A 12,816-nucleotide genomic window follows, 5' to 3' on the forward strand; every position below is an offset into this window, starting at 1 on the left:
AAGAAGGATGGTGTAGCAACATTGCTTCTCATTCAATAAGATTTGGATGATAGCATTCTTATGAAGATTACATCAACAACGAGGTCTAATAACATATAGTGAAATTGGGAACAACACTGGTTAGCAGATTGTTGCAGTTGTTAATGAATGACCTATTGTAATTGAAGTACAAGATGTAGATGACCATATCAAAGCTAAAGAAGATAAAAAAACACAAGAAGAATATTAAGCACTACAAAAAAAAAATCAAAACAAAACAAAAAATAATTGAAGAAATTACAAAAGGAAAAAAGTGATTTTGTACAAGATGGATAGCATCAGTCTGATGTAGAAAGTGATGCCAACTATGTAGATACACATATGAATGATAAATTTGAAACCACCTTCGTAGCAACAACAAACATGGAAAATTTTAGGGGACAATATTCGCTGATGTGATAATTTTCCATGCTTTTTAAAAAAAAAAACGCTAATTTCGTTTTTTCTAAAAATGTTTCACCCAATTTTTTTAGGATAAATTATTTTTCCTTAGAAATAGTCACAAAAATATAGATGCTACATAAAATCATAAAATTTAATTTTTCTATAAACTAATCACCAAAAAATTTATATTTTGCATATTAGGGATGATCCAATCCTTTTCAGCTATAGGAATTAACCAAGATCTTTTACTTCTGTGATGTTAGCAGAATTGCATATGAAAGAGTATAGAACAACCACATGTACATACTTTAAAGAAGATCAAACATAAAGATAACCATAAAATCAAAGTAGAAAAACACATTAATAATGGAGTTCACCCAGTGTGGGATACGTCTTTGGGCCCTAGTGTCAAGAGTGGGGAGGCCGCTCCATTAAATGCTACAAGATGATGATGAGTACATAGTACATTCTTTGTCAATACAAGGATAAATTCCCTCAAACAGAGTGGTAGGTCTCTCCACGAGATGTTATCCCTATAGGAACTCTCACTCCAATGGGTCCTCCTTCAGCATGACAAGCTAATAAATTATCACATGACGTGGAATATAAGTATTCTTTAACATAATGGTAATCAAGGATCCCAACAACAAAAACATCATATCAACAAATCAGAAGAAAGATATACCATCACTGCTGAATTCGTGGCCAAATCGTGTCAAACGACTATAAAATTTTTCCCTTTCTCACACCATCGAATTCTAGACCCTCAAGACCCTCAAAGATCCCCCAAATATTATTTCCTGAAGATGGCCAAAAAATCCACTACGCAGATGAATATTCTGAGCACACTATTGTGCTCCTTGCAAAATTATGTGAAAAATGACTATAAAATTGGCATCATTTCGCGTCTGTAAAAAATCAACCTCCAGGGGAATCTTTTAGATTCCACAAGATTTTGCAAAGATTCCTTATTGTTGGATGCCTGAATATCTGCTGCTCAAATGGAGAAAAGGATTGCATGATTGGACTCCTGAGAGAGAACGAGCAACAATTACTATAATCTTGTCAACATATGACACTGGGACCCCTGGCCCTGAAGAAAATATTTTCAGCATCCAAGAGATTCTCTAGATAAGAGTTTTGGTCCTCTTGGTTGGTCAATGTTCCACTCCGCTCTTCCACCATTGGTCTCGTTGAATGACTGGAACGAAGGTTTAAATATTATGTTGGTGGTGGACTTTACAACATAGGATTATTGCCTAGTTGGTAACAAGTGTTAAATTTGGTGGGGGAGGTCTGTGATTCCAACCCCTACTCGATCAAACTTTTTATATGGAAAATCGTTGACATTTTTAATTAACATTTTTGGGTACGTTGGTTTTGTTTATAACTATTATGGTTGGTGAATAGTGTATTGGAGTGGTATAATTGTTGGTTAGCATTTATGGTTTAGTAGTGTTTGAGAAACGGTCAACAATTATCGAACTACTGCATGGGTGGGTCTGTGTGGGTTCAAGCCCTGTATGTCCCACATTTCTTGTTAATGTACATGGCATATATATAATGTGGTGGCGTGGTCACTGGTGAAATTAAGTAGAAAAAAATTCACCCATTTTGGTGGTCGAATTCTGTGCCCCTGGATGTTGCCAAAATGTTGCCTCATTAAGACTGCCACTTGGCCAAGGTTGACACGAATTTTGACTAGCTATAAATTGAGCATATGAACTCGAATTTGAGTTTCGTTTGCAGCGTTGGAATCAGGGCGACGAGAAATATGATATGGTTCTAGTTTCACTTCCATCTGAAATATTTTACTTTTGAGTTATTTTAAGGCCACTTGTATTTATGGATCCTCCAATATCATTCCTCCCCACTGAGGAGCTTTTGGTCCTCCAAAATCATGACCACATCTCGTACACTACCCATGTCCTCATCAAGCCACACTTTCAACATTTACATTGCATGCAAATTTGGTACATTATTTGCAATTACATACAAAACCAAAAATGACTCAAAAAAACCCCATACTTGCCAAGAGTTTATAACGCACTCCTTGGTTAGGTTTACACAATAAAAACAAATACCCCAGTTATCAATAAAATGCCAAAACATCATCATTTCTTTAATAAGCAATGGAAAACACATCATCACTTTTAAATTTATATCGAAACACATGGTTTACAAAATGCAGCCATGACAAGCTACCATATTTATAAAAACCATCGTCACTCATCAAAGTGAATGGGTCATCATTTTGGAGGTGATTCGCTTGTTGAACAAACCTTTCCAAATGGTTCCTGAATGGATGCTTTATCCTTGAGATTGTTCTGGATGGAGCCTCCAACATGTGGCTCTTCGATGTCCACCTCTATTGCAATGATTGTAGAAATTCTTCTTCCTCTAGACCTGCTTAACCTTCTTCTTTTCCTAATGTGGAGAAGGCCTTTCACTCCTCGTCCTCTTTCTTGTTACACTTATATTTCAACACTCAACAACCACATGGTTATGTAAACCAAAAAAACTACATATTTTTCTATGCCATGATTTCTTTCATTATTAACAATATGCTTGTAATCAAAATGAACTTCATAATACTGAGACTGTTTATGCCTTTCTTGACTGTCTCTGTTGCAATCATGGCGATGAGAGTTGTCCTTAGCTGTTCCTTTGCAATGTACACTATCATGGGAGGATTGTGATGAATTCCAATCTTCCTCTTTCTCTGATGACTTCGACAATGTCTTGGAAGCTTCTGATACCTTTGAACACTCTCCGTAAGTGTATCCCAAGCTTGCAAATTGAGGTATTTATACAACCTCCAATGGTTGAGTCATCCCTTGGAAATTGACACCAAGTCCTCTTCCTTTATATACCATCTTGGTAAGGAGTCTCATGTTGGATCCTAAAAAGGGTACGTCCACATTTCCTCATGTGAAAATGAAACTGAAGAGTGATCAACATTGTTTGCCTTAATTGTCAATTCTGAAACTGTTAAACCCCTATACTAATAGTGTAACCCCTTATTGTTATTAGTACAACCCCCTTATTATATTGTTGTACCCATATAGTCCCCATATTGTTACTATTGTGCCCCATAGAAGCCCACTACTATTATTATTGTGCCCTTACATTATTATTGTTATGTCGGCTCTAATTATATGATGACCCGTTCGACTCCTATATATAGAAAGGAGGCCTTTTCATTTGTATCATCCAAGAATTGTTCATTTATGTAATGTAAAGGAGGTTTCCCCCTCGAAGATGCTAAATTCTAAGGCGTTGATCTATCTTTTCTATCTTTTTGTGAGCTGGTTTCATAACATTTGGTATCAAAGCTGTGGATTCTAGGGTTTCACTGCTCCAAACAAGTCATCATGGGATTTTCAATATAACTATTTTGCTACGAAGTTTCAGAAGCTAAGAAAAAAATCCATTTGAGAAAAATCAGTTTGAACCTTGGCTCTGAATTTCAGATCCTGTCTCGCTATATTTTAGGAGATATAGCTTGAGGAAGTTAGGGTTTTTGCAAACCTCCAAATTACATTCCAAACAGGTGACCTGGGGAAAATCATCATAACTTTCTCTCTGAGCATCGGATTGAAATTTCGTCAGAAGTTACAGAAAGAGGACAGACTGTAGTTTCTTGTGTACATTTTTTAGATCCAAAGGTCTAAACAATGACACATGCCACATCGTACAAGTTCGCTCTACTGAACTAGTCTATAATCAAGTCACCGTGGGAGATTTGGCATAACTCTTCCTTGGAGAATCCAATTTGGATCAGACTGGTGGAATTGGAAAGAGGACACAAAGTGCTATTGCAGGTCCCGATTTCAGAACTGGAAGATCCGAAATTACAGAGTTACAGTCATTTCAAGATCGAGCTCCTAAAATCAAGAAAAAACGAGATGAGGAAGTTTGATGGAAAGGATTCGGTAAATTGGATACTACAGATGGAGAAATATTTTGATCTACATGCTCTACCACTATTACAAAAGGTATGTATTGCATCTAATTATTTAGAATTGAATCAATTTTTATTGTATAAGGGGCTTTGTTCTCTTAAACCACTTGTCACGTGGTCAATTTTCATGGAGGAAATGATAGCACATTATGAGGATACAAAGAGAAACTCCTTCTTTAGCCAATTGATAAATCTCAAACAAAAGGATTCAATGGAAGAGCACATTGAGGACTTTAAAAAATTGAATAGAAGGGTAAATTATATTCCAGAGAAGCAAAGGATTAATGTCTGCATGGGGACTTTAAAGTATAACATTCAACATGAGGTTCGTTTTTTGGAACCTGATTCATTGGAGAAGGCATTCGAGTTGGCAAGGAAAATTGAAAGCGAAATTATGAAAACAAGGAATCCCACCAGTCATGACTATAATTATGGAAGTGTTTCTTCTCCTACCCTTCCACAACCTACAATGCTTACACCACAACAATTGGAAGAAAAAAGAGAAAAAGGGCTTTGTTAATTGTGATAGAAAATGCACTAAAGGTCATAAGTGTGCCGAGAAGAAATTATTTTACATAGAGTATGAAGAGGAGGAAGAAAAGGATCAAGAAACATCAAAAGAAGAGGATATACACCAGGACCCAACCCCAGAGAAAGAAGAAGTGAATCTGACCATATCTTGTAAAGCATTGGCAAGAATTACCAGTCAAACTCTCATGATTGAAGGACATATGAAGAAGAAAAAGGTTCAAGAAGTGAAATATCACATTGAGAAAGAAGAAATGAATCCAACCATATCTTGTAATGCATTGCCCGGAATCACTACTCCTCAAACTATCAAGATAGAAGGACATATCAAGAAGAAAAATGTTCAAGAAGTGAAATATCACAACGAGCATCAAGAAATGAATCTGACCATATATTGTAAAGCATTGGAAGAAATTACCACTCCTCAAACTCTAAAGATAGAAGGACATATCAAGAAGAAAGAGGTTCAAGCAGTGAAAGATCACATCGAGCATCAACAACAAGTTCGCCAACTTTTAAAGGATAACGCCACTTCGGTGCATAATCGAATGAAACAACAAGTAAATCAACATCACAGTGAAAAATGTTCTGATGTAGGTGATTGGGTATCTTTACGGTTACATCTCAAGCAAGCTATTTATGAGAAGGAAATGTTGGCAATACTACATGCATTTAAGAAATGACGACCTTGCCCAATGGGAAGACACTTCAAGGTAAAAATGGATCATGATAGTCTTAAATACATTTTAGAACAAATATTATCATTAGAAGAACATAAAAAATGGGTCATGAATATGTTGGGTTATGACTTTGACATCACCTACAGAAAAGGGAAGAAAATTTTTGTTGCAGATGCACTCTCAAGAAAGGATGAGCATGTGGAAGAATTGTTTTGTGCTATTTCTATTATCCAACCAGTTTGGATAAATGAAGCAAGGGATGAATGGAAGAAGGATGAAGAAGTATGGTCACTCATTGAAAATTTTCAGAAGATCCCAATTCAAACAATATTGCCAAAACTTGAAGAGGAAGGAAAAATCACATTGGAACCTGGAGCACTCACAGAAACAAGAACCCGATAGCTACGAAATTGATCAATTTCATAGTATCTCATCAAGTGGAAGAACTTACCCACTGAAGATTCCACATTGGAGGACAAGAATTTTATACAGAAGCATCAAGGACTACTCAAGTGTTGAGGACAACACTTTTTAAAGGAGAGGTGCATGTTAGGTCCCTATACTACTAGTGTAACTCCATATTGTTATTAGTACAACCCCCTTATTATATTGTTGTACCCATGTAGTCCCCATATTGTTACTATTGTGCCCCATAGAGGCCCACTATTGTTATTATTATGCGCTTACATTATTATTGTTATGTCGGCTTTGATTATATGATGACCCCTTAGACTCCTATATTTAGAAAGGAGTTTTTCTCGTAGAATTCTTCTCATTTCAATACTCTCTTCTTGAATTCTATGATTGATCTCCTCATTCGAATGATGAGAAAACGATGAAGAAGAAGAATGATGACTGGAAAATGGAGATGGAGCACCATACTCTTCTTTTCCTTTCTCCCATTCCCCTCTTTCCATCTTCTCCTCATAATATGCATACATTGTGTCCACCATGAGTGCCATCTTCACGAGGTCCTCGTAGAGATATCTGTTATTATCAATTTTCCTTCTTGTTGCACGTTCAATCATTCACACTTGCAATTCACATCAGTGAGAAGACTGCTCTGATACCAAACTTGATCCAGATCTCTTCAGCTACCCGAATCAACCAAGATCATTTACTTCTGTGATGTTAGCAGAATTACATATGAAAGAGTATAGAACAACCACATGTGCATACTTTAGAGAAGGCGAAACATAAAGAAAACCATCAAATCAAAGTACACACACACATTGATAACGGAGTTCACCCAGTGTGGGTTATGTCTTTGGGCCTTGGTGTCAAGAGTGGGGAGGCCACCTCATTAAATGTTGCAAGATGATGATGAGTACATAGTAAATTCATTATCATTATAAGGATAAATTCCCTCAACCACAGTGGCATGTCTGTCCACAATATGTTCTGCCTATAGGAACTCTCACTCAAATCGGCCCTCCTTTTGTATGACAAGCTAATAAATTCTCACATGTCATGGCATACAAGTATTCCTCAACATAATGGTAATTAGGGATCTCAACAACAAAAAAATAATCTCAACTAATCAAAAGAAAGACATGGCATCATTTCATCATTTATCTCCACTTTCGGGGATGGGCGAAAAATGTAAAACGCATTTGCTAAAATAGACATCACCACTAAATTTGTGGCACGAAAACGTGTCAAATGACTATAAACTTTTCCCCTTTGTGACACCATCAAATTATAGACCGTTAGGAATCTCGAAGATTCCCTCAAATATTCCTTCATTAAGATGGCCGAAAAATCTATTCCTTAGATGAAGATTCTATGAAAAATGACTGTGAAGTTGGCATCATTTCGCCTTTGTAAAAAATCAACCTCCAAGGGAATCATTTACATTCCACAATATTTTGTAAATATTCCTTGCTGCTGGACATCTGAGTTTCTACTACTCAGATAGAGAATAGGAGCACACGGTAGGACTCCTGGCGAGAAAACATGAAAAAATGACTATAAACTTGTTAAAATCTGAGACTAGCACCTTTGACCCTCAAGAGAATATTTTCAGCATCCAAGAGATTCCATAGCTCAAGGTTCCAGTCCTCCTGATCACTCAATGTTTCGCTCCACTCCTCCACTATCGATACCATCGAAATCGTGGAATGAAGGTTTAAATATTTCATTTGGGGTAGACTTTACAACATAGGTCCATTGACCCATTCACAACAAGTGTTAAATTTGTTGGGGGAGATTGGCAGTTCCAACCCTTGCTCGATCAAACTTTTTATATGGAAAATCGTTGGCATTTTTAATTAACATTTTTGGGCATGTTGGTTGTGTTTATAAATGTTACGACTGAGAATTTGTGGTGGGAACGTTGTATTGGAGTGGCATAAACATTGGTTAACATTTATGGTATGGCAGTGTTTGAAAAATGGTCAACAGTTATGCGACTGTAGCGTGGGCAGTTCGGCCACCTAGTTGGCGCAGGTTCAAGCCCCGCTAGTCCTACGTTTCTTGTTAACGTATATGAAATATACATAATGTGGTTGTGGGGTTTGACCACCCACCACCCTTTACAATACATTCAATATCTATCTATCTATCGACATATATATATATATATATATATATATATATATATATATATATATATATATATATATATAGTGTGAGCATTGTAGAGGTGGCAGTCTGGCACCCCATTTTTTTTTTTTTTTTTAATGAAACATATAGCCAAAATTTTCAACTTGTTTTGTAAGGGTCAACGGTGAAATTAAGTCGGAAAAAAATTCGTCCATTCCATTGTCTGAATTTCATGCACCAGGGGGCTACCAAATTGTTGCCTCATTAAGATGACCACTTGGCCAAGTTCGACTTGAAATTTGACTAGCTATAACTTGATCATACAAACTCAGATTTGAGTGCCATTCACACCATTAGATTCATGGCAACAAGCACTACGATATACTTTTTATTTCAATTCCATCTGATGGCTTTTATTTTTGAGCTATTTTAAGGCCAATTGTATTTCTGGATCCTCCCGGATCAAGGGACTATTAATATTGACTAAGGTTTCTAATATTTAAGATAAATTTCCATCGTTAAAATTTTCCTTGGCAACAATAGATGAGGATAATGTAATAGTGAATGTTAAAAATGATTATGTATCTGAGTTAACATTTCTCTAAGAGAGGCTTACATGACCCAGGTATGATAAATATGAAAGTGGTTATCGAAAAATTATCCTAGTTACAAGAAAAGAAGGAAAATAAATGATGGATGAGGCCAATAGATTTTTTGAATCTATTGTAGCAAGAGAAGAGGAGGTGAAAGAAAATGAAGATATTGTTTTCTACATTATAGAGGTTAAGAGAAAATTTCAATCAGCATTAGCTAAAGTACAAGAAAATGAGCAAGAAGAACTCACTAAAAGGAACATAGTAGATGAAAAAATATTGAAGAGAAATACAAAAGTCAATTTGTAGCAAAAGAACAAGAAAAATATGTAGAGTATAAGATTTTGAGAAAAAGGAAGAAAAATATTGTACCTCATAGAGCTAAGGATAACATGTACTATCATGCAAAAGTAAAACAAGTTTTTAAATTAATCTCAACTATTCAAGTCTAGCTGAGACTTAGACTAGCAGGCAATAGTGGTCATAATTAAGGGGGGTGTGTTTGAGTGTGTTAAGTACTTCTAGTTACTCCCAATTAGCTCATATTTTATGTCAATAGACATTGATTTCAAATTTAGGAAAAATTAACATGCATGTGTAAGCTAATATTAACATATCTATTATTAGTTTATTTGGGTCTATTTAATCATATATCCTCTAGTAATTTAATTCAATGAATTCGAGTTAGAGAGCACACCGTGTTGTGCCAAGTCTTGTGTCAATTTTGGCACCTAATTTTTGTGCCAAGTTTTTGTTCTAACTTGTGCAAAACTTGGCTCAAAACCTTAAGTTTTGCATCAAGTTCGGCACCAAAACCATGTTTTGTTTTAGTTCTTTGATGAGGTGATTTTCTGCATAGAATGATGGGCTAAACTAAACCCCTTTTTTTTTTGTTTTCTAGAAACCCTATTCATCTCTACCATCTTCATCAACACTATAGCTCAGGAGGCTCTAGTGAAGGATGGCTTGGGTGATATGTGTTTCTATTTGGCTTTGTCCTTTTTATCTATTCCACAATCATTAATTAAGCTAAGGAGATTCCAAACTAGAGAAGGCATATTAAAAGCCTATTCCTTTCTTGATTTCTCAATTTTGAAGGGAAATGGCTTGAAGACCAAAATTTCACCATCATTTCCATTAGTGTCCTCTTCATCACGATCATTGGCTAGATGCCTAGAATTCTTTTCCATTTTATTCATCCTAAGAATGAGCAAGCAACACTAATGACCAAATTTTTAGGGGTCTATCATGAGAGAGAGCCCACAAATGGATTTGATACCACTTGTTTAGATTAGAAGCAACACTAGAGTAATAATCATTTCCATCACAGATAATAAAAACAAAAATAAACCATTATTTGTTGGGTGTGTGTTATATTCTTTCCATGACTACCCCACACATGGGGAGCCATAAGCCCCCCCTTTACGTTGCGCTAGATGCAACAAGGGGGTCACAGGTGGGGTAGAAGCCCCCCTTATCGGGGGATTTCGAGGGGGGCGGTAGCCCCCCTACATAGGGTCTGAGGCAAAACCCCAAGAATTTTTTTTTGGACCCTATATTAGGCAGGCGAACCTACCTATGGTTTTGTGTATGGATTTCACACATGGTTTTGGGCATGATTGTTATCTTTCCATAGTATTTTGTAGATCTGGTCAAGGGAACTATGGCTATGTTCTAATCCAAGTTAATGGATTGGTGTTTATGGATGCTTCAACATGTATATATATGTATTGTAACATTGAAAGGAATATAATGAAAGATCAATCTTCTAGTCCCAGTTTTGGGATCCAGGGGAAAATCTCTGTGTATATTTGTTTTATGTTTTATGCTCTCACCATTGTTTATTTTCTGTTTTTAGAATCTGTATGTAGGTAATTTTTGTACAGGGTTAAAACCTACATTTGGTATCAGATTTTTTTCGGCTTCAAGGGGATGCCTTTGCTACTGAGGGGTTTTAATCGGGCTTGTGGTAAACCCTCTTCAGTGGGAGATTTGTGGGATCAATTCTTGTGGTGAAAGAAGATGGTGAGTAATGGAAATATAGAGATCGATAAATTTAATGGTCAAACTTTTGAGTTGTGGAAACTCAAGATGGAGGATCTGTTGGGGGATAAAGATTAATGGATCGTGATAGATCCGGGTACTAAACCAACAACAATGTGAGCTGAAGACTGGGCGAAGTTGGATTGGAAGGGAAAGAGCACAATACAATTTCGTATCTCAGATTTAGTATTGTTGAATGTATCACGGGAAGCTTCGGTGAAGGCTTCGTGGGAAAAGCTATATAACCTGAGGATGAAAGATAGAGACTCAGTGATAGAGCATATCAAAGCCTTTAGTACTATGGTAAGACAACTATTTTCTATTGATATTAAAAGTTTAGATGAAGATAAGTGCATCATTTTGTTGTGTTCTTTACCATATTCGTGGGATAGTCTAGTTGTTGCTATAGGTATCGATGCAACTACCTTGGAGTTTGATGAAATAGTCTCATCCTTACTGCTAGAGGAGATGAGACAGAAAAATATGGAGGGCCATAATGGTGATGCCTTTTTTTCACGAGGATGGTCCCAAAAGAGAAACAAAAATAAGTCCTTGAGTGGGAGATCTAAATCTCCAGGAAAACCTATAAAGGTGTGCTGGAAATGCGGAAGGGAAGGGAAATTCAAAAGGGACTATAAATCTAAAGTTCTTGAGAAAGGAAAGGGATCTAATGATGCTCCTTATGCAGATGTGAAAACCACCTCAGATGATGGTGGGGACGTGTACTTGGTTTCTTCTTCAAGTACACATATAGATCATGAGGCATGGTTAATTGACTCAGGTACATCCTTTCACTTCACACCCCATAGAGAGTGGTTAAGCGAGTATGGGAAATATGATGGTGGTGATGTCTTATTAGAAGATGACAAGATGGTTAGAATCATTGGTTTCTGAAAATTCAAGTTGAAGTTGCAAGGTGGAAGGATTAGAACACTTCTAGGTGTTTTGCATATTCCTACACTGACAAGAAATATAATTTCTGTAATCAAGTTGGATGATGCAGGAGTAAAAATAGTGTTCAAGAAATATACCTAAAATATGGTTCATGGAGCATTGGTATTGATGCAGGGAGTTTGGATTGGAACTCTATACAAGCTTCAAGGTAGCACTGTTATTGATGGGTGCAACAGTTCTGCGGTTCTTAAAAGTGGAGCAGAAAATCTAGTGGTCTCTGGAGAAAATACCATGTTATGGCATCAAAGGCTTGGACATATTGGAGAAAAGGGCCTTGAAATACTTCACGGTAATGGTATGGTATAAGGTATGTCTAATTTCTTTCTAGATTTTGATTTTTGTGAAAATTGTGTATATGGGAAGCATAATCGGGTGAGTTTCCCCTCTAGTGCTAAGAGGGTGAAACATATATTAGAGCTTGTGCACAGTGATGTGTTTGGACCTGTGTCAGTTCCATCACTGCGTAAGTCTGTGTATTATGTATCATTTATATATGAATTCTCAAGGAATACATGTATATATTTCCTCAGAAAGAAATTTGAAGCCTTTGATAGGTTTAACGAATTAAAGGCTCTAGTGGAAAACTAGACAAAGAAGAAGATAAAGTTGCTGAGGAAAGATAATAGTGGAGAGTTTTACAAGAAGGAATTTGAATATTTCTATAAGAAATGTGGTATAGCATGACAGAAGACTACACCATACACACCTCAGCAAAATGGATTTGCAGAAAGAACGAATAGGACACTGATGGAAAATGAAACAAGCATGCTCAGTGGTGTCAGGTTAGGATAGGAATTCTGGGTAGAGGTGGTGGAGAGTGCATGTTACCTTGTCAGCTGATCACCTTCATCCGCATTGGAGGATAAGACTCCATAAGAGGTATGGACTGGTAAGAAACCTTCTCTTTCACATCTGAGGGTATTTGGATGTGATGCATATATACCTGTTCCAAAGGAGAAAATAGCAACGTTGGATAGTAAATCTCAAAGGTGCATCTTTATTGGGTATAAGGATGGTTTAAAAGGTTTAAAAGGTTATAAGCTTTGGAACCTAGAAACAAGGAAGGTTGTGTACAACTGAGATGTGG

The sequence above is a fragment of the Pinus tabuliformis genome, chromosome 1_2 (genome assembly GCF_031772625.1).
Source record: "Pinus tabuliformis cultivar Carrire ecotype Pingquan chromosome 1_2, CPIR1, whole genome shotgun sequence".
NCBI lineage: Eukaryota > Viridiplantae > Streptophyta > Pinopsida > Pinales > Pinaceae > Pinus > Pinus tabuliformis.